This window comes from Vanacampus margaritifer, chromosome 2 (assembly GCF_051991255.1).
Source record: "Vanacampus margaritifer isolate UIUO_Vmar chromosome 2, RoL_Vmar_1.0, whole genome shotgun sequence".
NCBI classification, from domain to species: Eukaryota; Metazoa; Chordata; class Actinopteri; order Syngnathiformes; family Syngnathidae; genus Vanacampus; species Vanacampus margaritifer.
In genome coordinates this window covers 43,787,211-43,814,213 of record NC_135433.1, presented here as the reverse complement: position 1 = coordinate 43,814,213, position 27,003 = coordinate 43,787,211, and the positions used below count along the sequence as shown (strand labels likewise).

The following is a 27,003-nucleotide window of genomic DNA, read 5'->3' as shown; positions in this document are numbered from 1 at the left end:
ATATGAACTCATGGAAATAAATGTGACTACCGGTAATTATGCATGTAACATTAAATGAGTGATAGCCATTCTCTACATAATAGCTCTGCCGTTATACATACATTTTTAGAATTTTATCAGCCTCATTCTACATGCAGTGCACGCACACAAAAATCGGATAAACCAAATCCCGCCGGACATGCTGATGGCCAGTACAGGTGGGGGTGAAGTAAACAAAGTGAGGATCTCTATATTAGGACATTATGAGTAAAAACATGTTGCACCATGCTTTGTTGAACATATCCCGCCAATAAAGTCAATAAAGTCAACAGAAGAAAAACCGCGCCGTGATTGTATTTTAATCCAATTGCCTGATTATTCGGGCCTCCCATTGGCCGTTCATTACTCTCACATGGCGCTCGTGTGGGTTGTTATCGCCCAATCAGGCGCAGGACTGCATTCTGGAGAGCGCGCGTTCGTTTGCATCCTTTAAACCCTGTGAGCCTTCGCTCTCTGCGGACCCACCAACGGAATGCCTAATTCCAAAGTAAACTGATTGCTCTCTGCAACCGGATTATACCGTGATGATGTTAGCCAAATGAGATCGCTACTCGGATGCAACCGGGCCAGGCGAGGATGCTTGCTGCAAGATGACTGATCAGCATGTTAAGGGAAACAAGGTTGGAGGAAAGAAAAAAAAAAAAAAGAAGAAGAAGAGGTGTAAGGGGCGGTAGAAATCGAAAGAGTGCGAGTGAGTTGTGTGTGCGCATCGTGAGGGTGAGCAGGAATGCAATTTGCTTCTCACCTCAGGCGACTGGGCTCTGAGGCCAGTAAATATGCAAACAAGCTGAGCCTGGCCATCAATATGAAGACCCTGGATGATTACTAATCTCCACCGTAGAAGTAGATTGAGATGTGCTCAGCATCGCCATGCAATTTAGCGAAACTCAACATGCAAGGGGGTTCAAGTCTAAACTTAGTCGGGATTTTGTGTATATCGCACCTTGACTTGCGTAGTAGTGATGCCGAATACAAATCAGCATGTGTAGTCAACCTCAACCTAAAAATACAGGTGTCCTATTGGTTAACACTAAATATAAGTACACAATCTATCATGAAATATTTTTGAAAAATTGGAGAAAATATCAATGTAAATATCAATTTAGCAACAACAATGTGTCAATAATAATAATAATAATAATAATAAACTTTATTTTTATAGCGCCTTTAAAAAAGGTAAGGGGTGGGACTAAATATGTTTTTTTTTACTTCTTCCTACTCCCTTTTGAACGTGCAAACTGTGCTTAAAAAAGTGTTTACAAGGTGCTTTGACAACCCAATGAAAAATCCAGATCATAAAATGCAAACAACTACAAGACAAAATTGACAAATCCTTACATACATATGGACATAAAGACATAGGAAGGAGGGACAACCAAAGGCAAGGGTAATCCGAGGCAATACGGGAATCCCACGACCCAGTTGAGGCCTGAAGCCCAAAATAATATCATGTCCAAAAAAATGACTGAAATTAATTTACAAAGTAAAATAAATAAAAGAAAAGAAAAGTTTAATGATATGATGATAATGAGAAATACATAAAAAATGTTTTATAAAATATCCATAAACTTTGTAAAATAAATAGATAAAAACAAAATAACAAACTAAAATAATTAATTAATTAATTAATAAAAATCCATGTAATCTAACAATATTTTTAGAAAATGTGTACATATATATATATATATATATATATATATATATATATATATATATATATATACAGTATATATATATATAGTATAAACAATAATCAAAAAACAAATCAAAAGCAAAATGTAGACAAAGACGGCATGGAAACTAATACATAAATGAATAAGTAAATTAAAAATAATTTTGCTAAAAAAACATGGGAAACATTTATAATGGTTTAAAAAATTACATAATTATGGAAGCGTGTAACTGCCAATCTGGAGTATACATTTTTGACTGGCAAATACCTTTGAACGTATTTCCATATATGTTTAAATGTATTTAAATACGTTCGCACGTGCTTGTAGGCTAAATGCTTAACACTTTTTTCACTTTTTTTTTTCTTCGCATGTTGCCTACATTATACCAATACAGTCCGTTTGAAAAATAAATAAGTAAACATTGTTTATTTGTAATTTCTATAATTTATTATTATGTCTGTGTGCATGATTTCTGTTTGGCATTTTTTTCCCAACTGGGTATGTGGCGTGCGCAGGCCTAAATCCATACTCCGGGGAATTATGGGAAAAATGCAAAAATTTTAGAACTTTGCCTAAAAGTATGTCTCAACACATTTGCAAATACATCTTAACGTATTTGCCCATCAAAGAATGTTTACTTCATATTGCCAGTTTCACTCTTGCATACATAATAGTTCATAATTTTGTAAAGAAAAATCTGATGAGCAGTTTGCCACTGTCGGAGTCATTAGGTGCGTGCGTGGCTTAGCTAGACAGCCTGATAAAGCAGATGCCTCGGGATGGCCAGGGGTTATATTTTTGGGAGAACCGGAAGGGGCTAGAGTAGCCAAAAATTGTAGTCTTGAGTAAATGTAATCGAGTAAATGTAGCGCCTTCCTACCCACCTCTGGCGAGAACGCGCCAACTGTGTCCTTGTTTGCCTGCACCTTCTTCTTCCTTCCCGCACTTCTTCTCGCCCGTTTGCGTCATATATGACCCACCGCCCCGCCCCCGCTCTTCTCCACCTTGATTGCACGCCGCCGCCATCACAAACACGGCCGTCCGCGTTGGAGCTTAGCAGTCCAAGACCCTGTCAGCTACAAGGAAAGGAGGAAGGACAAGGGAGTTGTCTGTGGCCCTAGGTGCATTGCCTGAGGGTGAACTACGTGTGGAGGATAGTTAGTGCGGCGAGCAGGAGTCTGCAGGTGAATCCGCTCATTTTTGGAAGACTTTCAGTGCATTTGCATTATCACCTTGAGGCGACGCTTCCAAAACGCATACAAAAAAGACCTTGACATAAAAATGCAGCCTTAAGTTATATCTTTCTTCAATGCTTCATTCCAAAATGCAACACTTGGTCCAGATGAATACTTACATACACTCACAGGCCACAAGATTTGGTACGCTTGACACCTTCACTTGCTGCTGTTTCTGCAACTATATATGAATCGATACATATGTAGCCTATGTATTAAGGGTGTCAAAATTTGTGCGTTAATTTTAAGTTCCTTTAATGCCACTATTTTTTTAAAATGCGGGATTAATAACCGCCCTTTACTCAGAAAGCCTGTACTGGGGGAATTCCAGTGTCAACACAGCAGACACGTTCATGTCGAAATTTTGCAGTAGTAAATTTAATAATGCATATATAGTTGTGAAGACTGGGGTCAAATTGTATTTTACAATTAGTTAAAAGTTACTTCACATTAAAGATTAGATAGCTCTTAATATGAAAAGAAAAATGCACTGAGCCAACGTGACCAACGTCTTACAAATGCAATTATGTCATCAAGTGGCAGAAAAATGACGTCAACACAAATCAATATCACACAATTTTTTTACAGTACAGCACATCTTTTTAATTTTAACTCAATTTTATAAATGATTATGAAATTACTGTATCAATGACTAAAAGTTGCAGCCATATTTATATTAGTTAATTAGTTTTTACTTTTATTTTAACAACAGTATGAAGACTTGTACATATTATTGTACATTTAGAACAGACATAAAATGTGTGATTAATCGTGAGTTAACTATTGAAGTCATGCGATTAATCCCGTCAAACCCGCATTTTTTCTGCTGGGCAATTTTTTTTTTTTTAAGAACATGGAATTTTTTGGGGCGGGTTATCATGTTTTGTTACAGTGGACGCCACGATACTATGGCTGTAACGTGTCGTAAACTTACCAAGCTTTATATGTAACATTTTTAAAACATGAAAATCATGCAAATCAACTTGCGATTGTGATTGGTTAGCTAGGATCCAGTCATGAACCAGAAGTGTTGACATCATCCAAATTATGCGTTTGTATTGGTTTTGACACGCAAATATGTCATTCCACTGCAATCATCTATGGGTCCGAAAGGGTTCATTATGATTAAAAATTTGAATCGCCTGACACCCCGAGTATGTATATTTGTGTACTGAAGAAGAGGCGTGTGCAATTTGATTAGGACTGAGAAGGTCAGCAAGGGCATCTCATCGAACCATTCATCTCAGCAGTCCTTACATTTGTCTCAGGATGCGCACCGCTGGCTAACTGTGCTCTCTGAACCATCCATCTCTTCGGCCATCAATCTCCCGTCCCCTCCTGTTCATTTACCGCACCGGCCGTTTATCCGTTCTCACCCGTGGCCAAAGGGCCGCGTCTCCTTTGCGGCCCTGATCATCTCCTCCGATTTCCTCTGCCATTTATTTTCCCCGCCACTTGAGCGGGGGTAGCTTCTCAAGGTGGAGCCGCTCGTCCCCGGCAACACGCGTTTCCTATCACCAATCCTGGGTTGGCTTCAGGCCTCCTTTTGTGTTAAGTTTCTTTTACGGAAGCCGTTGTTTACCCACCGACCAAGCCCGTATCTCCGTCTTTGTTTTATTCTGTTGGAGTCTCCTCCTCTCCGCGTTGCCTCTCCGCCCTCCCTCCATCCTGTCATGGCTCCTCAGTATTCCGCTGCCGTCTTGTGCCGAGTGATTTTGCCCAGACACGTCTGGCTCCGGGTAAAGTGTGGTCCCAGGAGAGTGTGCGCCGCAGCCCCTTAGGTCGCCGGCACCATGAATACATTATGATCCCCATTTCCATCCTGTTGCCACGGCAGCACTATTGGAAGCCGCAGGGCGATTAGGACGAGCGCTGTCGATATAGCCTGATAGGAGTTGGGTGCTGGAGCTAGCCTTTTTTTTTTTTTTTAGTTTAACCCTTACTTACTGTTCATTTCAAGGCGCACATAATATGTTTCGGGTTGCAGTGGGGAAAGAAATTCTTTATGACTAGGACTCTGACTCGCACCCCAAATACGCATCGCTATTTGTTTGCCATTTAACCACCATATCAAGCTGCTTCAATCTATGGAATCCCGCGCAGTATGCTGTTAAACAGCACCAAGGGTGTTCTTCCGAACAACCATCCATCCATCCATTGTGGAGAACCCAAGAACCCTTTTCTTCTTCGGAAAATTATGAATTATACATTAAATGACTGCTATAAGTTCACTGAACACCAAAATATATGTTTTTTCAATTTTAACCCTTTTTTTTGAACTAGCTCAGAGTTGCTAATTTATCAATATATATATATATATATATAAAACATACTCCTGGGAATTCTGCAACATGATATGAAATAGATTAACAAAAAAAACACAATTTTACCATCTGATGGTTTGCTGACAAAACAGCATGTTGCCAGCCATCTTGTCACCACCACTCTGGCTCATGTAAGTGCAATATTCATCCACTAGATGGCCCCATGTAGGGGTCAGAAGTGGCACTTTGGACTTTTGAAGTCAAATTTGTAAAAAAAAAAAAAAAAAAATGTCTTTGTTATTTGAGTAGCAGAATGTATAGGAGCCAAATTTGACCCCGTGGGTTTTCCAGGGTTAAATCCATCTGCGAGCTAGCGCTAAGCTAACCAGGGTATTTTCATTTCCATTTCGGCGTGCGAGTGGCCAAACTCCCTTCGAATGCTGTTGTGACGCCATGAGAGGTCAGCAGTGACGTAACAAAGACAAAATGTCTTGATACACTACATCTTTAATAATCTACAACTTCAATTTAATGCTCGCTCGCTGGCTAAATATTCCCATCAATGCACAAACTATTTTGGATTCCCAAACTGGAAGGCTTCAAACTTTTCACACAAAGCATGCGCTGCTACCATCTGCAACATCACACGTAGACATGAGTGGGTGAAATTCCTCTCTGATAAGAAATGTAACACTATATTATGACACAATGTCACTTAAATTTGGAAATACTCATTCGGTTTAGTATTTACAACCATTCTAATGCTGTTTTGAGATTTCCTATAACACCGCAAAAATTAACAGGCGGATGTTTCTGTGTGAACCTGTGCAAATGTGGTGGAAGCACAGACAGTTCAGGGGACTGTTTCAAACTCTAGTGTGAATACTGACCCTATTGTCCCATAAACTTGCACGACTGTTTCGAGATTCCCCTATGACCAATAAACGACCAACAGGTTTCTGCGGGAACTTGTGCAAATGTGGTGGGAACGTAGGCAGTTTTGGGAACTGTTGCAAGCTCCTTCTTGAACACTGTCACCAACGTCCAATAAAAATGCACACATGGCATGCGCAGTTTCAAGATTCCTACCATTATCACAATTTTCTCATTTAGTACGATTCAGAATCGATTTCAAATGTCCCAAAATCCATTTTATTTAAATTATTTGATACTGTCTTCCCTTTGTTTGTGTGTGCCTTTATTGGGAGCGCTGTTCATGTTGTACCCGATTTGGCCACTTAGGGGCAGTGTGGTTCCACGCGGTCTGATACACTGTTAAGTTGTAGCCACATTAGAGAGTAGAAGGAAAAAGTCACGATCAAGTTATTCCAGCAAAAGTTGTTTTTTTGCAGCGTGGAGCCGTTTTTTTGGAGTGATGCAAGTGCCGCGAGTAGCGCACTAATTAGCATTAGCGAGTCAGACTGGAGTAGATCATTACGATTCCTTGAACCTCTTTAAATTGAAGCAAAAATCATTGTCAATTAAATCATTGTGAATCATAAATCGTTCTTAATCAAAAATCGATTCTGAATCGAATCCCACACCCAAAAATCGGAATCAAATCGTGAGACATTCAAAGATTCCCACTCCTAGTATTTTGACTAGTTGGAGCTTCATAGAATATATTATTGTCCCAAATTTTTAGGGGGGGTTGACTTCCCCTTTAAAGTGATCTGTCAATGTTTTTTATGTATCAGAAGTACTAGTGGTATAGGTACTTGGTATCAGTGACTACTCAAGAGTTGAGTACTCGTTCATCTGTCTGGCAAAAAGTGGTATTGGACATCTCTAATTGTGAGTCACTTTTGGAAAAGCTATGGTAAGATATGGACATTTAGGTCATGTCAAAATGGGTCAAGTTTGACCCAAACAGTATGAAAGGATTTCAAGAGACCCCAATTGGCTGGTCTTTTTGTATATTGCTAAACTTCAAATAGTAAGATGCGACCATGTGATGTCCTACCTTCATTCCTGCCGCTTCCTTCACTTCCGTAGCATTCTGCATTGACTGTCTTCTTACCTTGTATATTGCCCCCCCTTCGTCTTTTGCGTGAGGGTGGGTGTGAGACTTGGTGAGCATGATGTATAAAACATGGTGCCTCAGGTAGAGGATGTTGGCGAGGAAGCCATGTCCCCCCCCTAAATGGCCGGCCGTGTGCACGCGCCTAACACTTCACTGAGCAATCTGTCAACATGTCAGCAACACATGTTTTGTAAAAAGCCTCTGGTGGGAGCCAGGGGAGGAGGAGAAAGAGGAGGAGGAGGAGAAAAAGCACTCCTGCCAGACCAGAGAGGAAATGTTTTTTTCTTCTCCATGCAGTGGATTTTCTATTGCTGGTGCTCAATCCCAAGGGGACCAGCAGCCACATACACACACACTAACGTTGTCTGTACTTGAGAAATTTAAGCTGGGGTTGTGGTTGGGGGGGGGGGGGGGGCCTCGTGGGGTTTTACCACAAACCACCCCCACTTTTTTTTTTCTAGAGCGTCTGAAATTGTGAAGGTATATTGTGGCAGGTCCCCAAACGGACTTTTCTAATACCTGAGTTTCTGGAAATTACCAGCAGCCTCCCCGAGGGAGGGCTTTATCCACAACCAGGAAGGGGGGGAGCACAGCTCAGTAGGGAGGCGACTTAATGCATGGCTGAAATAAAAGAATTTTTCTCCCTTCTATTTTAACTTCCTTCCTTCAGTCCCTCCTCGCCCCCAGTCGTGTAGTTTACCCCACTTGACGGGCCTCCAGTTTAATAAAGTTTCATAGGATCCTGCCGCTGCCGACAGCTCGACAAATACCCCCGTGTGTTCCCTTTTGTCGGCGATACGAGCTTTTTGTTATGTGCACTCGCGCAAATGTGATCGCTGCCTTTTGCTTTTTCTCTCCGCTGCCCTCCTGTCTCGCTCCCTCTCTGCATTTTGTCTTCATCTCGCTCGCCCCTCTCCCCGCCTCTCGCGAGTTGTCTCCCACTCCAACACACACACACGTTGCAAATGCGCACACAAAGTCTAACTCTGTCACATGTGGTTGAGCTTATTGTTTGGTCTGTCTCTCCGACCCCCCCAATGTATTCCCTTTTGTATTCTGCATGTTTTGTTGGATTGTGCAGAGATGCAGATAGAATGCAAACAGTTTGCCCCCAGTTAACCCTTTGTGTGGCTCACGTTGAAATACTTGGCATGTCAAAGTAATACACTTACTTGCCTGCCAGTTGAATACGATAGCATCATTGGATTTTGGTCTACATCAGTCCTTATCAATGATTTTTTGTTACACCCACCCCAGGAAAAATAAATAGTTCATGTTTGGGGTATAAATTGCCTAGTACCCGGCGATTCGATACCAATTAATCCCGAGACGAATCTATAAGTCGACTATTGCATTTTCTTTCTTCTCAAATTTAGAAAATACTAATCAGTAAACTTGTACATGTACACTGTAAGGTTTGCATGAAAATGTATTTATGTATCTGAAACTTCAGGCTTTTAGCTTTGAGCCACTGTATTTAACAAACTAGCAATCTGTGTTGTTTTTATTAATGTTCCATTAATATAACATTCCTCCATGTTTAAAGTGTGAACCCTAACCTTATGTAAGACATTTTCTTGAATATGATGTTTAAACATCAATTCGACCACATATTGAATCATACGAGAATCGTGCACTGTAAAATTGCAATATATTGCCGAATTGATTTTTTTGAAACACCACTAGTTCACGCCCCACCCCAACTCTCCACCATGACTAAGAATAGTATCATTTGTCTATAAAATTGTTGTACTGTAAGTACACCTCTGTAGACAAGCTAATACTCCTTATGCACTCTGACAATTAGAGCGCCACCTACTGGAGAAGATGTGCAATGATGCTTTATTCTTGCCCGGCAAAAAAAATATGTTTACTAAATTCCTCCTATTTGAGGAGGACTGGTCTATATTGATGGGAAAAAAAGGAACATTCAAATGACCTAAAAAAAGAAAAAACCTCAAGGAAACATTTCATGCTACAGTATTTCTATACAATTTAAAACTTGAAATGGTGTCTTTTTAAAATGTCAAAATACAGTGGGGACCTTAATTTAAGAGATTAATTTGTATGTAACTGAGCTCATAACTAAATGTACTCACATATAGAATCAAATTCCCCTATTAAAATGATTTAAAACATCACCAGCCTGCCAAGAACCACAACTCTATTTTGTTAGATTTTTAATGAAGAAAAATAATAGCACACTGTATAAAAACATAAGGAAGAATGTAAAGACCATTTTGTTTAATAGTGTTTAAATACTGCACATACATTTGTGCCTTTGATCAAAATCAGAAAATGAAATGGAACCGAATCAGACCATTCCGCAAATGGACTGGACTTGAATAGATTTATTGGAGAGGTGCACCCCCTACATATAGTGTCAATAATGGTGCTGACCATCATCCTCGTGACATTTTTGCAAGGCCCTGTAGCATCAGTGATTATTATTATTATTATTATTATTTTTGTTAAATTGCACCCCCAAGTATTGGTAACAACTTGCCGCTCGTCAGAGACCACTAGTGATTCACACACCAGACTTTGGGAAGCACTCGTCTACACTAACGAATCCCGCTGTAACTTTGACTGCCTTTGCCGGGGCCCCAAAAGGTACAGAAATGCCCCCAAGCTAAGGTCAAGGGTACAAAAAGCTCTACCTTCAAATTTGTGAAATCAAACAACCTTCAATCTTTGCTTTACCTGATGTGACGTTTCCACGCGCCACATACTGTTCTAACAGTGTGTTGCGCTGCCTGCTATCTTTACATGGTAACAAAATCCAGACTCACGATTGGCCCAGCAGTATAAGGACTGGGTTAGGGTTTGATTTGACAAGAAATAGGATGTAGTGAGGCCGGTCAGTCCATTATGCACACTCAAACTCCCAAATATACTTTTTTTTGTTTCTGCCATGCACTCTATCCAATGATAATAAATCCTCATTTATAAACTCAAAAAAGGTCTCTCTATACCAAATACTTCCCTCCCTACCCTTCTCTTCTGTTGGTAAATAATTAAATCTTCTTCTTGTTCCAAGTGCAGGTCTTAATAGGGACTAGAAGCTTTGGTCGTGGCTAAACAAGGCAGCCTGGCTCAGCAGTGAAACAGAGGGATTTGGGCTACAAGAGGGCAGCGTTGCTCCCTTCAAAAAGGCTAACATTAATTAGACCCTATAGGATAAAGGTTAGCTGAGGCAGAGGCTGAGGAGTGGGTTGCTTTTATGTGTGGCGAATCCTAATAGAAAGTGCTTATGAAAGTTACATGTTCGGGCTCACAGAAATAGAGATATACAATTGCGTGTTTGTATATCCCGATCCAATCACTTCATGTTTTTATATACAGTATGTCCTCAAATAGTTGCCGGCTGCGTCTTCTAAAGTAACACGCACTCAAATAGGTGCCTCTTTTCCCATCTGAAAAATACATTGGTCGTAAGGGTAATTATCTCAGTTTATAGATGCTATTGTTGGCACGCAAACATTTGTGGCTCGCCAAAACAGCAGCACTGAAGTACTGTTAGATAAGTATGAGTTAAAGTGTGTTATCTGATCGCAGTATTCTCGATGTAGTGTTGGATATGATCTTTTATTATATCATTCAAGCAGACCGAGTTGCATGGGGTCTGCTTGCGCGTGAATATTCGGGAAGCAAATCCTTTTGTCTCAAACCATATAATCATATATAATAATAATAATAATATATAATTATTACTTGTACATGGTGAACAATGTCTTAAGTCTTTTACCACTTTCTTGTGTCGTTTATAGCTAAAATATACCCATTCAACAAATTAAAAAAATGCCCATGAAATCTAAATGTACACTAAGTGTGAATAATTTTAAGTTTTATCGTGCATAGACTTTCACATCATCTAATAAAAAAAATCAATAACATTTCAGATTTTTATTTTTATTTTTTACAACAAACAAGCAGAGCATTTAGCATGTATAGCAACCATGTATAGTCACCAAAACTTGTTTTTGCTGACATCTAAATGGAATAAAAACTCTAATTGCTGAAGCCTGAATATCTCTTTTTTATTATTTTACAAAGTTAGCATGACTGCCGTGGAAGGCCATTAAACAATAAATACTAACAATGACTTTTGCACAGTACTGTATATATATATGTGAGCATCTTATTTTAACGTTCACACGTATAAAGGCCAAAGCAAAGTGCTAACTCAAGAGAATTCCATATTTAGAAAACCATGTTTCCTTTTCGTCACATTGCATTACAATAATGCCAAGTTCTCGCTCTCTTTCCATGGAGGAAGACTGGAGCTTTTTCTGAAAGAACAAAATACTTACTCCTTTTTGTGTCCTAAAACTAAACAGAACTGAAACATTTTCTCCAGCTGTTCGATCCAGACATAAATAGTCACCCTAAAATGCAAATTGCGAGTAGGCTGCTCACCTCTGACCATTGGAGTTTACCACTGTTGGCTTTCCAATGTCTCTGCAACTGTCCCTTGCTGATTCATCACCATATTTGCACACCAAATTTAATTAAAGGTCACCCTAGTTGTAATATTCTCCTGGCAATTCAGATAGCAACTTGAGCACTGGTACCTCTTTTATTACCTCCTCACTGTATATTCCAATTATAACCGTACAGAAGCAATATACATTAGCCCCGTATTAGCGCCGCACATCTTGTCTGCGACAGGCAGATTAGAAAAAAGAAGCAATTATCTGATATGGGTGTTGCTGTCAGTGATAGATGATATTGGGAGGTGATTATATATTCAGTCACTATCCTATATCAAGATCCCTGGAAACGGTCCATCAAAGTAAGATGCAGAGAATTGATACATATGTTAGATAGCTCTGATGGCTCTTAAAGAGGAAGTCAAAAATGTCTTTAAAATAATGTGTTCTATGTGCCCCACATAGTCAAAACAGCATTCTGATGGATATTGTGTTTGTGGAATTTGAATTAGGCGTCTCAAGGGGCGGCCAATTTGCCTTGTAGATGAGCTCTGATTGGTCGATACCTAAAAAGAAGAAAGAAATGATAGTGGAAAAAACAAATAGAACTTAGGCTAATTTAGCTTATCTAGTAATGACATTTGGGTTGCGTATGCGGGACAGTCCCGGTTTTGAAACGTTTGTCCTGAGTCCCGACTGATTTTGCCAGCCCCCCCCTTTTTTTTCAGTCAGTCAAACAGTTTGCCATAAAGATTCAAACGATTAAACTAACTACATGTAATCACTAACAGACATGTTTTTGTCATACCAGAACGAGAACGACTTCCTGCTTCCGTGTCTAAGAATCATGGGAAATGTAGTCCTATTAGCATAAAGCTGAGGTTGCCGGTCACACCCAACGCAAGCTGAGCTTTTCTGGTGGCATACTGTATTTCTAATATTACAATGCCGGACTGGCGCGAGATAAACGGCACAGCTGGCTTCTGATAGCTGCCGAGTTGGACGGGGGGGAAGTTGAATAATGGTGAGTGCATTGTTTTTTTGTTGTTGTTGTTTTTTTGAGTGCTGCTGAATTGTCAACCAAAATAGCATTTAGCATTAGCTAAAGTAGTAACACAACCACCGGTCACCAGATTGACGAGCAATTAAATTAGTTCAATTTGTTTGGTGGCTGGAATTGGTAGTCTTCATGAGTATGTTACCTTGAAGGGATACTTGACTCATTGAGCCATTTTCAGAAGTAAAAGTTATATTATATTATTCATCCCGAATGAATTTGATAACTTTTTCTTGTACAATTAATAAATTTAAGAGCTAATCTTTCCACTTGCTGTCGACTGAAGATGACATCACCTGTGCTAAGGAAGTAGGTATGACCAATCTTGGCTCACCCGTTTTCTGGGTTTGGTCAGCAAACTGAGCCATGATTGGTCGTTACCTACTTCCTTAGCACAGGTCATGTCATCTTGAATCGACAGAAAGTGGAAAAAAATAGCATTTAAAGGTATTAATTGTACATGAAAAATAAAGAAATCACCGAATTCATTCTGGACAAAATGTTAACTTTTTACTGCTGAAATTGGCTCAATGCGTCAAGTATCCCTTTAAAATAAGGCTGGTATTTGCACCAATAGAGAATTGGTTTTGTTACTTGCCCATCCCTACTTACTTTTGAAATTTGTAATATGTGAGAAGTAGTGATCCAGGTTAAGACTGTTTGGCCTTGGTGGAGGTCTTGCCTCCACTGAGTGCCTTTGTCATAGTGTTGGCTGTCCAATTCCTCTCCTGGGAGGCAAACACAAATAGCCTCCCAGGTGGTGGTGATGTGTTACTAAGTAAGTAAAGCCTAGCAGTGATTGCCTTCTTGCAAATTAGGAGCTTCCATTAAGGATCTGGGAGGAGGAGGAAGATGTTTTAAAAATGTAGGCTCATCTCTTCTACAGTGACACTGAAACTTTGCAAATAAACAATCACAAGTTTTTTTCTGCTGATAAATTCCTAAACAGGATTCAATTAATTTGCAGTGATGATGAATAAGTAAAAATGCCCCTTAGTCATTCTCCTTCTTGTATTCCAGTCTCATGGAGATGCGAGTGTGCGCAAGTGTGTACACGTATTTCCCTAGCGCTTATTAGCATTAGGATACAGCCTAGATGCAATAGAAAAGAGCAGGCAGAAACAAAGCAAACCCTGAAATCTGTCAGCCATTTGTGCTCACATACTGTACACACATGTCGGGAGTCTTCTGGCACGCTTTAGTGGGCCCAGGGAAGTGCTGGTCCAGGGCCTGTTTGGTTCTCCAGGGAGCATCCGCCCCCCCCTCAACCACCCGCCAACCTCCCAGCCCCTTCCCCCTTCCTGTGCAGTCTGTGGACACAGTGTGAAGCAACAAGGTTGCACAAAAACACAAAAAAAAACACAAGCATGTCCTTAGGAGTCTACTCAAAGATGAGGAGAATCATCACAGTGGTAATTGTGTCGAGTGAGAGATCAGAAGAATTATTGGAAAAAGCAGAAAATCTCGCCGTGGCTTTTGTTACTTTGCCGTTTGCGCCGTTTTCCACATTGATCCACCCATCCATCTGTCGTGTTTTGCCTGCGCCCCGTCTTGTTCTTCTGCTGCCGCTCTCTGCTTGGAAGTTGGATTCAAGAGTGCAGAGAGGAGCCTTCTGGCTCGCGCAGAGAGGAGGGATGAAGCTGTTTATTCATCTGGAGGGTATTAGAGGCATGATTAAGGAGAGGAAGGAGCGGCGAGGCTGATGCGACGCCTCAATCGCTCGTTCATTGGCGGCCGCCGGGATTTCGGGCCAACAAAAATTAGGAGAAGAATGACTGGAAAAGAACTTGTGAAATTTGATTCTCTCAGGAAAAGGACAGAAGTGAAGCAAAATGTCTGTCGAGGGCTAATTATTAATAGATGCAGGTTCTCTTGGACCTTGGAGATGTGTCAGCACCGTAGTCGCTGAGGGTTAAGAAATCTTGACATTTAAGACAGGGATGCATGAAAATACATCGTCTTGCTTGAGTAGATGCTTGTTTTTTTCCAATGTGTGTTTTTTTTTCTTCCCCTCCCGCCCTGCTCTGTGTTTTTGTCTCCCTCCCGGGCTGTCTCCTGTTGTTCTACCACTGACAAGCATGGACGCCTTTGAGGAGATATCAAATAGAACCTCTGTGTATTAATCAGGGGAAAAAACAGAAGTCACAGGTCAAGAAGCAAGGGGCAGACAAGTGCACACACAGCATACTGATGTATTATTATTATTATTTTACACCTTAGCCATTTTTTTAAAAATATGGACAACCCTACATAATTGAGAAATGTATGTGTAGTTGCTAACCCCCGCCCCCTTTACGTGTTTCCATGATAACAAAATTCAGCTTGCGATATTTTGCTAGCCAAGCCTTCTCAAGTACCCATCAAGCATCCTTGATTTAAGCTAGCTGACAGCAGTACTTGGGACACGACAGATGACGTTTCACAAGCTAACAAGGACGTAAAGCGGACACAAAAACAGCAATTGAGTAACGACTAATACTATCTACACCGACTATCACCAAACTTCTCCCCAAATCAGATGTCTGCCGTGATACCAAGACTGACCTGTGAGAGGTAGAATGGTGCCACATGGTGTCTGGATTGCTGTAAGAAAGAGTAATGGTGGTAGAATAAATTTAAAAAATCTGGTACATTAAGTTTGAGAGTTCTACAAACACTCATCTGTTGTTGTTCCGTTTGCCGTCACAATCATGACGTCCGTAACTGCATCCAACTCAATTTTGACCACACACACGCAAAAAAACCAAACTTCTTTATCTTAAAGAATGAACAGGTTTAATATTTATGATTTTTGGCTCCCAGAATGTTCTCTGAACGGAAGTAAAATCACTTAGCACACCACAGGATAATCACCCAAGAACATCTTTTACTGACATGTGATAATCAGACCACAAAGCAGGTAGCAGAGAGCGAGCGAAGATGGTAGCCGAAAGAGCCTGAAATTATATTTTTCCAATTATGATGCAGACTACTTTTTAGTAAACATTTTTGTCTTTATTTGACATCATGCACTCTCCCAGAATTATACATCCAGGTGCCTGCCCCAACACTACCCCACGGAATTCACCGAATCTTGAGCTAAGTTTTGAGCTGTGTCTCTTGAAACGTTGTAATGAAGTGGCCACAAAATAAGTCAGCCTATTTCCACACACACAACAATTCTTTTCCTCTAAGCTGATACATAAGTCATATTTACCTGAATAAGTAACAAAAAGTGGGAATAAAATTGCACAGTACACACAGTGAGCAGGCATTAGCAGCAGCATATAGAATGGATTGCTGGATCTTGCACCTGATCTGCCGCAGTGTTGTGGAAACAACACACACACACACACACGCACGCACACACACACACACACGCACGCACGCATGTCCTGCCCACCCCGTCCTCCCTTAGAGCCAGTGCAGTGAGGCAGGCGATGGAGGGGCCATGCTGTGGGACAGATTGTCATCCTCCTCTCTCCCCCTGCGAGACTCACTGTGGCCACTGGACGAGCCAAGACCTGCAGGACAGCCTTCTTCCTGTTTGCACTTATGCCCCAACCTCTTCTTGCTTCTCCCTCTACCACGAGCCTAGACTAGACCGACAATGCTAGCAAAAAAAAAAAAGGAAGAAGAAAAAGCAATGCAAATCATGTTTTTAAATTGCACATCTGTTCTTTAGTTTGGTTTGAGCCATTTGCTCGCCATCTGGTTAACTAGCTGACAGACTAGCTACCCACGTCCAAACTTAACTAGCTGAATGGCAGCGGGACTTGCTTGCCGCAAGCTAATTAACTAACATCTAGCTGGCTGAGGGACAGACTACGTTGCCAACTCCCTAACAAACTCACTAACTTCCCAGACAGAATAGCTAACCATACGGCTAAATAACTAACTAGCTAATGGATGGATTTTGTCGCTGGCAACTCACTGACTGACCAATGGATTTTTTATCCACCTAACTAACTGACTAAACTTGGTTACTGATGGACAGATTAGCAGGCTGCCTTACTAAATAAATGAATAAGTAACTAATGAGCTCACTGACAGATACTATAGCAGATAGCTAGCTGCTGTGCTTACTAGCTCGTTGGCATGAACTCAAGTATAGCCACATAGCTAGCTAACTAACAAAAGTAGAGTTGAAGGTAAGAAGCTAAAAGAAAACAATCCACAGATCTTCAAATTGACCATTGTGAATGTTTTTTCACAATATTTGTATTTTTTGGTGTGGTGGGGGTGGGAGATGAGTGTTGTTGTTTTTTTTTGGGGGGGGGGCTTTTATGTTTTAGGGAGACAACCATCTTTTGTTTTCTAAAAAATATATTTTTTTATTACAGGTTTATCAGCATGTTTTTTTAAGTAATTTTTGGGTTTAAAAAAAATATATATATATATATTGTCCCCCAATTTTCCCCATGCATTTTGTCAATTCTGGTGGATTTTTGCCCTTTGCAGGCCAGCCTGTATTTTTTCACATTTATTATGGCCTTTTTGTCATACATACATGTGGTGGGAAGTGTGTGGTTCCCTTATATGTGGCCCCCCAGCGTTGTTAAAATAAAAACACTCACTTTTAACACTAGTATAAGTACATTTTACGATTGTTTTTTTATATTAGTCGGTCTATTTGTGGACGTATATGAGTGTATTAGGCACACGTTTGACATACAGTATGTTATCCATTTTTCATGGTGTCTCGCTATCACAGGGCAAAACCCCCCCCCAAAAAAAAACATAGTAAATGATGACCGGCCGCCCTACTTTTCCTCGGCTCTGGCCTTCCATTTGTCTAACTTTCCCGGGGTGCCACTGGAGCAGTGTGATTTCTGGGACAGTGACCAAGTGTGCCTGTCTGAGCTGGGGGACGTGGCTAATGTGGACAAAGTAGTTGATGCTTTGCTGCTTTCCCCGTGGCTGAGAGGCGGGGCCACGACGGTGCTGGTGTAATGGACGCCCAGACTTCAGAGTCCAGGGGTCCAGTCGATGTGAAGGTGTGTGATGTCAGGCTGGGCAACTTGCTTTTCAAACCCCAGGAAGTGAAGCTTTATTTCATCTGCTGACTTTCCTGCCTTGGCCTTTTGCACTGCTCATACATGCACACACACACACACACACACACACACACACACACACACACACACACGCACACACACACACACACACACAAGCCTCACCCCTCCTCTCTCCTGTAGCATTGATTGATCTCTTGCGTTGCGAAGGGGGACCTGACATTTGTCAGTTATGCGTAAAGGTATATTGTGTTTGCTTGGTTAAAAAAAAAACATATATAATAAAAAGAATGGGTGCAAAACAAATATGGATTCCTCACCTAAATTAGCCATTTCTTTACTATTTACTGGTGTCAGGCCGAGTACTTGTACCTCCAAAATAATCACTTTTCAGGAATCCACAACATTTTTTGTTCAACTGTAAACATTGCAATCCACTTTCAGCTCTTTAGACTGGTCAGTAATGTGTAAAAATAGCACATGCACACTGACTATAGTATAGATTTGTGAAAATATATATATAAAATTGTGACTTACAGTATACCTAAGAGAAGGTTGATGGATGTAGTGAGGGAAGACAGAGGGCAGTCGGTGTTAGAGAGGATAATGCAGAAGATAGACTTTGATGTAAACCCCAACAGGTCCCTAACAGGACGAGCCAAAAGGAAAAGAAAACCATAATCTACTGACTGATTTGCTAATTGGAAAAATCGTATCTTTTCAGTGTGGCGCAAGCAATTGTTGTTGTTTTTTTACTAGCTAACTTTCCATTTAACTTGTAATGTCTGACTGACTGAATAATTATCCGAGCTGGATAGCCTTCTAGCTAACTTACAAATTAGATGTACTAAATAAGATAGCTACAAATAAATATTAATTATACTGTCCCACAGGGAATCAAAAATCAAAACCGTCTGGTTGTTAATACGCACCACGTAACTGACTGACTAACCAGCTGCCTAGTGAAGTAATAATTGGTCAGGCTTGGGTAACAATTTCCATAACATCCCAATTCTTTAAGTAGTTTCTTACTAGTAAGATGTAAAATTATGGTGTGAATCTATGTAATTTCCTAACTTACTGTCACTGACTCAACAAGTCACATAGGTAAGTAACTAACAACAATATAGCTAGATAGGTGTATACTATTGTCCATCACAACTTTGAAATTAAGAGCGCACTGGTATGCTGACTAACTAACTAACTGCTGTTGAGTTATGTAGCTGCTTGATGCAAAACTGTGGTGTGTAACTATTTAGCTATCGGTACTGACTGACAACTAGTTACTACACCAATAAAACTACTACTATTACAACTAATTGCACCAGATGTACCCATAACTAGTTAGCTACCCTAGCTGGGTAACAATGTAACGACAATAGAAACATTTAAAATAAAGCTACTGTCTCACACACATACTAAAAGTGATTTCTTATTTGTTTGATGCAAAAACTGGGTGTGGATATTGCAGATAAGTCACTGTGCCATATTTGAATTACAAAATTGCAATAGTCACAATCCCGGGAGTACAAAACGTGCCGCTAATGCTAGCCGCTAACAGCGGCGCCAAAGATGAGTGGCAGGTAGGACGGTGATGATAAGAAGTTATTTCAAAGAACGCTTAAACACAGGGTGTTCAGAGATAATGTGCAAATTCATTTTGCCGCATTCTCCATTCGATCTTAAGTGACGGTGTCACAAAGCGTGCCGTACATGACGAGTGCGTTGTTCAGACACGCGCCGCTATTTGGGCATCAGAAACGGTAAAGTGCTGAGATGACACATGCTGTTGTCTCGCGGGGAAACGCTCGCTACTTCTTCCGGAATAATAATAATACAAAAAGAAAAGATCACGTCTGTGAATATGAAGGGAGGTCACGGTGTTACATCAGACAAGTTGTCAGCTTTTTGTTTATTCAATGAGTTCCCAATCCCCCATGTGCCAACAAATACACTCACATTCAAAACATATCTTTTTTGACAAGCATACACACAAAGATACAGCTTACAAGAGTTTAAGATTGGAGTCTAGAACACCTTAGAAGTAGCGTATGACGATGCAATATGGATTTAAGAGTTACCACTAGTCCTAAACTACACCTTGGACTGTTCACCACCCGATTGCAAGGTACATCCTCTATAGACAAATAACCATTGGCCAATTCTTGAAAACACTTGCAAACTTCACACACGAGAACCTTAGCTATGATTTGAACCCGAATCAGAACTGTGAGGCCGCCGTGCAACCATCCATAAATCTTTTCTTCCTGGCACATTTATCAAGATCTGATCATCATGGTCCAGTGGCGATGAAAAGCAAAAATGACCAAGTTTTTCACCACCATATGTGTTCTATCATCAGGAGAATTAATGTCACGCTCCCTTAAAAATATGCCCGTGTATTTTGTTAAGACCCAAATATATTAATAGCGGACATAAATCAAAACGTATCCTCTGGGTTTTTAGAGTCCAAAAATGGCAGACGACCTGTTCCCAGATTTAAGGGCTTTATTTGAACAGGAGTATTTACTCTGGGAAAGGTTACTATGAATGAACACAGAGGAAGCAGAGCACAAAGAACACTTCAGTCTGCTACGGGAAACCTCCAGACCCACGTGCAAAGGAAAAAATATATGCTTATTGAGTAATTAAAAGATTTCTTTCTTTTATATAGTGCTCCTGCATGTATAGAACCTAATGAAAAGTACGAGATACTTTAAGCTAAATGAAAGGGTGAATGCGAGAGGTATTCACCTTCACCCATTACTTTGTGGGTTCATTGGGTGGTTTGCATTACGCAAAATAACAACACCACTGATTTCCATGAACCTTCCTGGACTTTGCTTTTACTTCTCCCATTACCGCTATTTGAGTCTGGAATAAATCTTGGAGAACAAAAAGCCAAACTAATTACAGGGTTAATTTAATGTCAACTAAATGGATGTATTGTGAGATATGCTGTTATTATGACAGTTATTGTGACTGCAAATATTTGTGGGATTTTAGAGAAATCATTTTCAATATAATGCTGGTTGAATTCTGAATTGTGCAACTTCACAGGGGGGTTCATCGTTAGGGGCTTATGTATCATTACAAAACATTTTGGTTGAATTCCAAATTGTACGACCTCAGATCAGATCTCAGATCTTGAGGGATATTTTTCCAACAGACTTTTGTGTAATTCCAAATTGTATGAAATCAGGGACGCATATCATACCTAGAGATTTTGATTGAATTCTGATGTTTGACCTGTAAACGACATATTCTTACCTGAATATTTGGCTGGATTCCAAATTGCAGGACCTGAGAGGTCTTTTTCAAAGTATATTTTTTCTAATGTATTTAGCATTGGCTAGCAACCAGTTCAGGGTGTACTCCGCCTACTGTCCGAAGCCAGCTGGGATAAGCTCCAGCGCCCCCCACGACCCTTGTGAGGATAAGTGGTTAAGAAAAAGGATGGATGTATTTAGCAGAGGTGGGCACTTTCGTCTCTCCGTCGGCCGCGTCCTTGACGGATGGCCACATTTTCAGCTTTATGACACGAAACCTCGAAGAATACACAGATTCAGAAGGACCGTCTGTACTGATCCAGATTAATGGATGAAAACCTGCTTCAAATGGTGCTCAGTCTTTGTTTTTGTTTTTTTTTACGTTTCACATCATAAAGCACTCGATGTGGGCATGCGTCAACGACAGGGCCAATGGAGAGACGGAAGTGCCCACCTCTGCCATTTTGTTTGAGTTTTGAGACGTACACTCTCAAGGGCCTTCGATTCTAGAGGTATCTGTGTACAATATCCGCAAATGGTGGCTCAGTCGGATTCCGGCTGTATGAAATCAGGGACGCTCGACTTAGGTGGAACATGCATTGGCAGAATCTATTTAATTTGAGTGGATATTTGATTGAAAAGGTGGGTGGAATATATTTTCTTTCTCTACTATTTGCTGTCAATGGACCCGTCATAATATTGGTACAGTTCCATATCGAAAATATTTGTTGCTTGGAATCCTTTGTGTTGCCTTAACTTGGTGGAGGTCTGTGCACTACAGAATGCCTTTCCAGTTGTTTTGCTGTCATGTAAATAAAGGAGATCTCATCTCCCCAGCTAACGTACAACTATGGCACAATCCCCGCGGCTGGGGTTGTTTTGTTTCATATAGAAGACATTAAACAGAGTGAGTGGGAGGTGGTGGTGGTGGTGGCGCTGATGGGTAGGGACACAACTCCCAAAGAGGGACAGGCCTTAAGATGGAGGTCTTCCTCCCAGGATGTGACAGGCTGTTGGCTGAAGGATGCTCAGGAAGGCCTTGGCAGTCCAACAAAGACAGCCCTTCAGCTGCAGGGTGTAGTTTTTCAGGCCCCAGCATCCCCTTTGGCAGCAGCACAGAGAGCGCTGGCGTGCACAGGCCCCCGGCCCGAGAGACTGGGAAGTAAGGCCCGTTCTTTTATTTACTCAGGCTGCTGCTGAGGCCTGGGCATTTCTTGTCAGGGTGAAGAAGGGGAAAAAAACAAGTCTGTCTCTCTCTTTCCTCTGCCGGTCTCTTGAGGAAGGATTGCGCTTTCATCCACGGTTGTTCACATACTTGTTTTGGCCATTGGACTTCGAGCTCTGTTTTCTGTGTATGTGTGGGAGAGAGCGAGAGAATGAACCTGCGTGGAAGAAAAAAAAAGTGTCCTGCCACTAAAACAAAGTACTAAGTCACTACGTCTTTACAGCCGCGGAACCTTTCAGCCTCATGGGATATTATACAGTTAATAAATCATATACAGGGCAACTTCTTTGGTCGAACCTCTTTTCTTTGGACTTTGATTACACTTCCATTAATTTTTTACATCGTAAATAGTGGAAACAGAAGCAGTGTTACCCCCCCCCCCCCCCCAAAAAAAAAGTGTTGCCATCTTCAAACCTTTATTCACTTTAGATTTAAAAAATATATATAATTTAACATTCTTAACTATTATATGAGTGTACTGTAAAGAGATGAACTACTGTAATACAAACAAATACCCTCGTCCTTAACTTTGACGACAGGTGGTTACACACAACGCTGGTAAAGGTTCAAGGTTGTAAACGGTGGTTGCAAATAGTTTTTCTTATCAAGAAATTTTGAACATGTTCGACAAACATTTGCAGCCATTTTTCTTAAGAAATGTTTAACAAGTTACAATAAAACTGTTGGCGAACGTCTGACAAACATCTTTGCGACCGTTTGCAACCTTGAATGAACCCTGACGGAAAAACATTTGCTATCTTCGCAAACACTCGCAAGGCTTCGCAGCTCAGTAAGATGTGGGATTTAGAGGTCGTTTTTTTGTGCTGATTATTTAAATCGGTGAATTGCACAATCACTGATTTGAGGCATGTTTTTTCATGAAAAGTTTGGCTAAATCTCAAATTATATGCCCTCAGAGAAGGTCAATTTAAGCGAAATTGTGTTCAAATTGCGAATTTTACGAACTCGGGGGAATCTGATTTAGGAGGACTGTTTTCCTGGTTAATTGTTGGTTGAAATCCAAATTGTTCAACCTTATGTGTTTGACTTTTTGAATTTTTGGTTGAATTGCCATTTGTTTGACCTTTGGGACATTTGACTTTGGAGGTCTTTTTTCCCACATAAATGTTCTTCAAATTCCCAACGGCACAAGTCCCGGGGTATACTATGAAAAAACTAGGTCAGGGTCTAAATTTGTAAAACCTCAGGATGTGTGATTTTAGAGGCAAATTTATCTCTGAACATTTTGTTCGAATTTGAGTGGCAATTGTCCCGTTGTCTTGCTTTTGATATGCCAGAATATTACTTGACAAACTATTATCTGCACATGATCATTCAGTCTCTTTGATGAAGACGAAATCCTTTTATTATGTTTTCTTTCAAATTTATGTTTATGTGTCCTTGGAGTAACGGCACTAAATAAATAATTGACATCAAGCAAATAAGCAAACAATGGAACGACAGCTTGACGGTGTCCCAAGGCAAATGCATCCTCATTTAGGACCGTCGAATTTCATTTAACCTTGTATACGGGCCCATTTGTTTGTTTGTTTTATAGCATTGTCTAAACGCCAATACATTTGACTGTAAGGCATTGGCTGGGGTCATTCTTCACGCATGGTCTCCATGGCCGAGGGAGAGAGGGCAGCGCCGCCCCCTCTGCGGAGGAGGGCATCGCACTGAGTCAGCTACCCTCTCGCAAAGCAAAGAGTGATGCTCGTATGGAGGCTTGCAAACCAAGCGAGGTTCGCACCTTGAGAGAGATGCGTCGAGTGGGCGCCTCGCCAGCGGGGGAAGGTATTGAGGAGGGTTGCGGTGTGGAGGTGTGGGCTCTCAACGTGGCGCTTTCAGCAGTTTACGAGGGAATGGCCTCCTCCGACTGCATCTGTTTCCTGAAGATAGGCCCTGATGGGGGGCAAGTGTTCGGAGAGGGCATGATATCCTGATGAAGGGCAGATCGCGTTGTAAAAACAACAGAGAGGGGAAGAGACACTTGGATTTGTCAGCTCGACTCTTTACAGATTGGCTCCCGCAAAGAGCTCTTCCTTCACCGCCACCCCTCCTTCCTTCATAAATCTTTGCCGTTTCCTCTTGTTTTTCCATTTCTAAGTTTTGGCCTTTTGACATAGCTTTTTCTGAAGGGGTAGGGATTACACGGTTTTATTTAGGTAAGGAAGTCGAGAGCACTTGGATTTGGACAGCAGGAAGAAGTGGCCTGTAACCTTTTGAACTTGTGGAAGTGGTGTTTTCCAGTCGTGTTAGTGTACAATACAACAGCGCTGGAATGTCAGCACTGGAATGCGTATCAGGAGACCGTCAAGTATTTGTAACACATATGGGAGCAATATTGGTGGCGTCCCCCGTGATTCTTTGCACCTGCTTGCCCTTGAATATGTAAGGCTACGCACACGAGGATTTTCAAGAAGTAATTTTCCCCAAAAAGCATAAATGCCAAAGCAGCAGATGGCGCTTTGATTCGAACAGTAAAGTCATTTTTGTTATGACTGTGTTTTTGGGTTGTTCATATAAAACTGTGTTTTGGGTTGGTCAAGGGGTCATTGGATTGTTATGGTATTGTATTATGATGAGGCATAATTGAATAAAATAAAAATAAAATAAATCTTATTTTGTCTAATCCTTTTTATTTTGTCGATTGCTATGCAGTAGCTATGGGAGGTATTAGTCAGTAGTCAGGTTTCCATCCAATTGTTTTGAAATTTTTAAGTGAAAAGTTTAAGTTTCCAGTAAAAAAAAAAGAAAAAAAATGAAATTTTTAAGTGAATTTACTGAAAATGCGCAAAACAGACATCCGACTTATGCCCGTTTCCATCGGTTCTTCTTTTGTGAATATTGAGAGGGGACTCCGCCGCTGTAGGTGGCGGCATACACCATTAAGAGATGCGACCCACCAGTAATTTAAAAGAAGGAAACGACTGCGCCGTGCGATTACGTCGTATGAGTATGCTTTTGTAATTCCTAAACACCGTAGCCTTAGCGTTTCTTTGCTGTTTTCCATCTAAAATAGCATTAATATTTGTTTATATAATTAATTCCAAAAAGATTTCTGTTTCGTTGTCTCCCCAAACGTATCATTTCCATTCTTTATCGTCCGACATGGCTTTGGGACTACAAACGTACGTGTGACGTAATAAAAACGTGCAACGTTTATCCGGTTTCGCCAGCGGTTATTTGCAAAGCCTGCGTAAAAACTGTTTTTGCTAATTTTGGGCCCTTTTTCGAATTTCTGGTGTTTCCATTCAATTTTATTTTCGCACTTCTTGAAAATTAGAATAAAAATGGGTGGATGGAACTAGTCTTATTGTTTAGTTATTGTTATTTTGTAGTTGCTATACAGTTGCTTTGTCCCTCGGTGATGAGTTAGCCACTCTTAGTGTGTCTAGTCTTGTTCAAATATCCCTTATGATGAGTCACTCCTATTTTGTCACATAAACCTTTATTCTGTTATATAGAATTGTGCAATTGTGCCAAGATTTTACTCAGCACAGTCGAGGGTTGCTATCTGCACGTCCTTGCAAGCTGTTTTTCTGTGTTTGATGTTGCTTCCATGCATCCAGCCCGCTCATTGGTTCTTAGCTAAGGCTTCTTCATCGAGTGTTTTCAAGTTCAAGTTTTTTCTCTGCCTTCTTCATTGTTATTTTGTTTTTGTATATAAAGACCCTGTTTCCCAACATCTGTGTCTGGTCTGCGCTTGTGTCCTAAATTCCACACCTCACGGGACAATTTTAGCCAAACAGAAATTCGGTAGCAGCACCATTGGCGAATTTAGGAAAATGGTGTGGAATTATTCCTCAATTTAATTCATCCATTCATCCATTTTCAAGACCGCTTCTCCTGTTCAGGGTCCTAATGCCTATCAACAGATAACCATTCACACCCACATTTACATCATCACTGAGTGGGAACTAAACCCACACTGCCAGCACAAGTCAGCCAATGTGGCACTACACCATTATACCTAATACACCTATTAATCCATATTTAAAAAAAAAATGAACAAAAAATATGAAACATGTTTGCCTAACTAGGTTAAACAAACATTTTGTTATTATTTATACAACTAGAGATGTTCGGTACCACCATTTTTCAGTACGATACAGTACGAGTATTCACTCTGAGTACTCTGAGTACCGATAACGAGTACTAATACTGACAAAAAAAAGTGAACACAGACCTTTCTTTGTAGCGCGCATGATGGGTCGGTGATGTGTCAAACTGCCTCACTATAGCGCCAACTACTGCCGAGGAGGACTTTGCGATGCCCGATTTTTTTTTCGCCCCTTAAGTATCTGTGCCTGGTATCAACCTAATACCTGGCATCGGGATTCGCTCATCCCTACAAACACTAGCCAATCATCTCTTCTATTTTTCACAGAAATGTACGAATGTGGTAATAGCAATAATTTATTTGTCTTGTGTCAGAGGTGTAACCGAGGAAGAATTGTTAAAGCAATTATCGCTGTGCTAGACGCTAGCACTTACGACAGCACGCATCCAATTATCTAAAGGTGCGAAGCCACAATGGCTGGCAAGTCTAGTCTGAAGGGACAGACAGCTTGGTCTGTCTTTAGTTTTTTAAATCCTGCTCAATATTTTTATTTTTTTTATTTTTTGTGGAGTAATGACCAAAAAATTTACTATTGGAAGCTTATTGTCATGTTATTAGACATTAGATGCTCTCTCGTGTTGTGTCTCTTGTTTGCCTCCTCTGCGCAACACACATTCTTTAAACCATTATCACTTGCCTCGCAGCTTTGCATGCTGATAAATATG

At 40.7% G+C, this 27,003-nt stretch overlaps 1 protein-coding gene across 4 annotated transcripts in view; it reads left to right on the top strand.

Moving 5' to 3' along the window:
- LOC144044259 (zinc finger protein 521-like) overlaps window positions 1-27,003 on the top strand; it is a 164,762-nt gene that overhangs the window by 46,163 nt on the left and 91,596 nt on the right. The gene's annotated exons all lie outside the window — the stretch shown is intronic.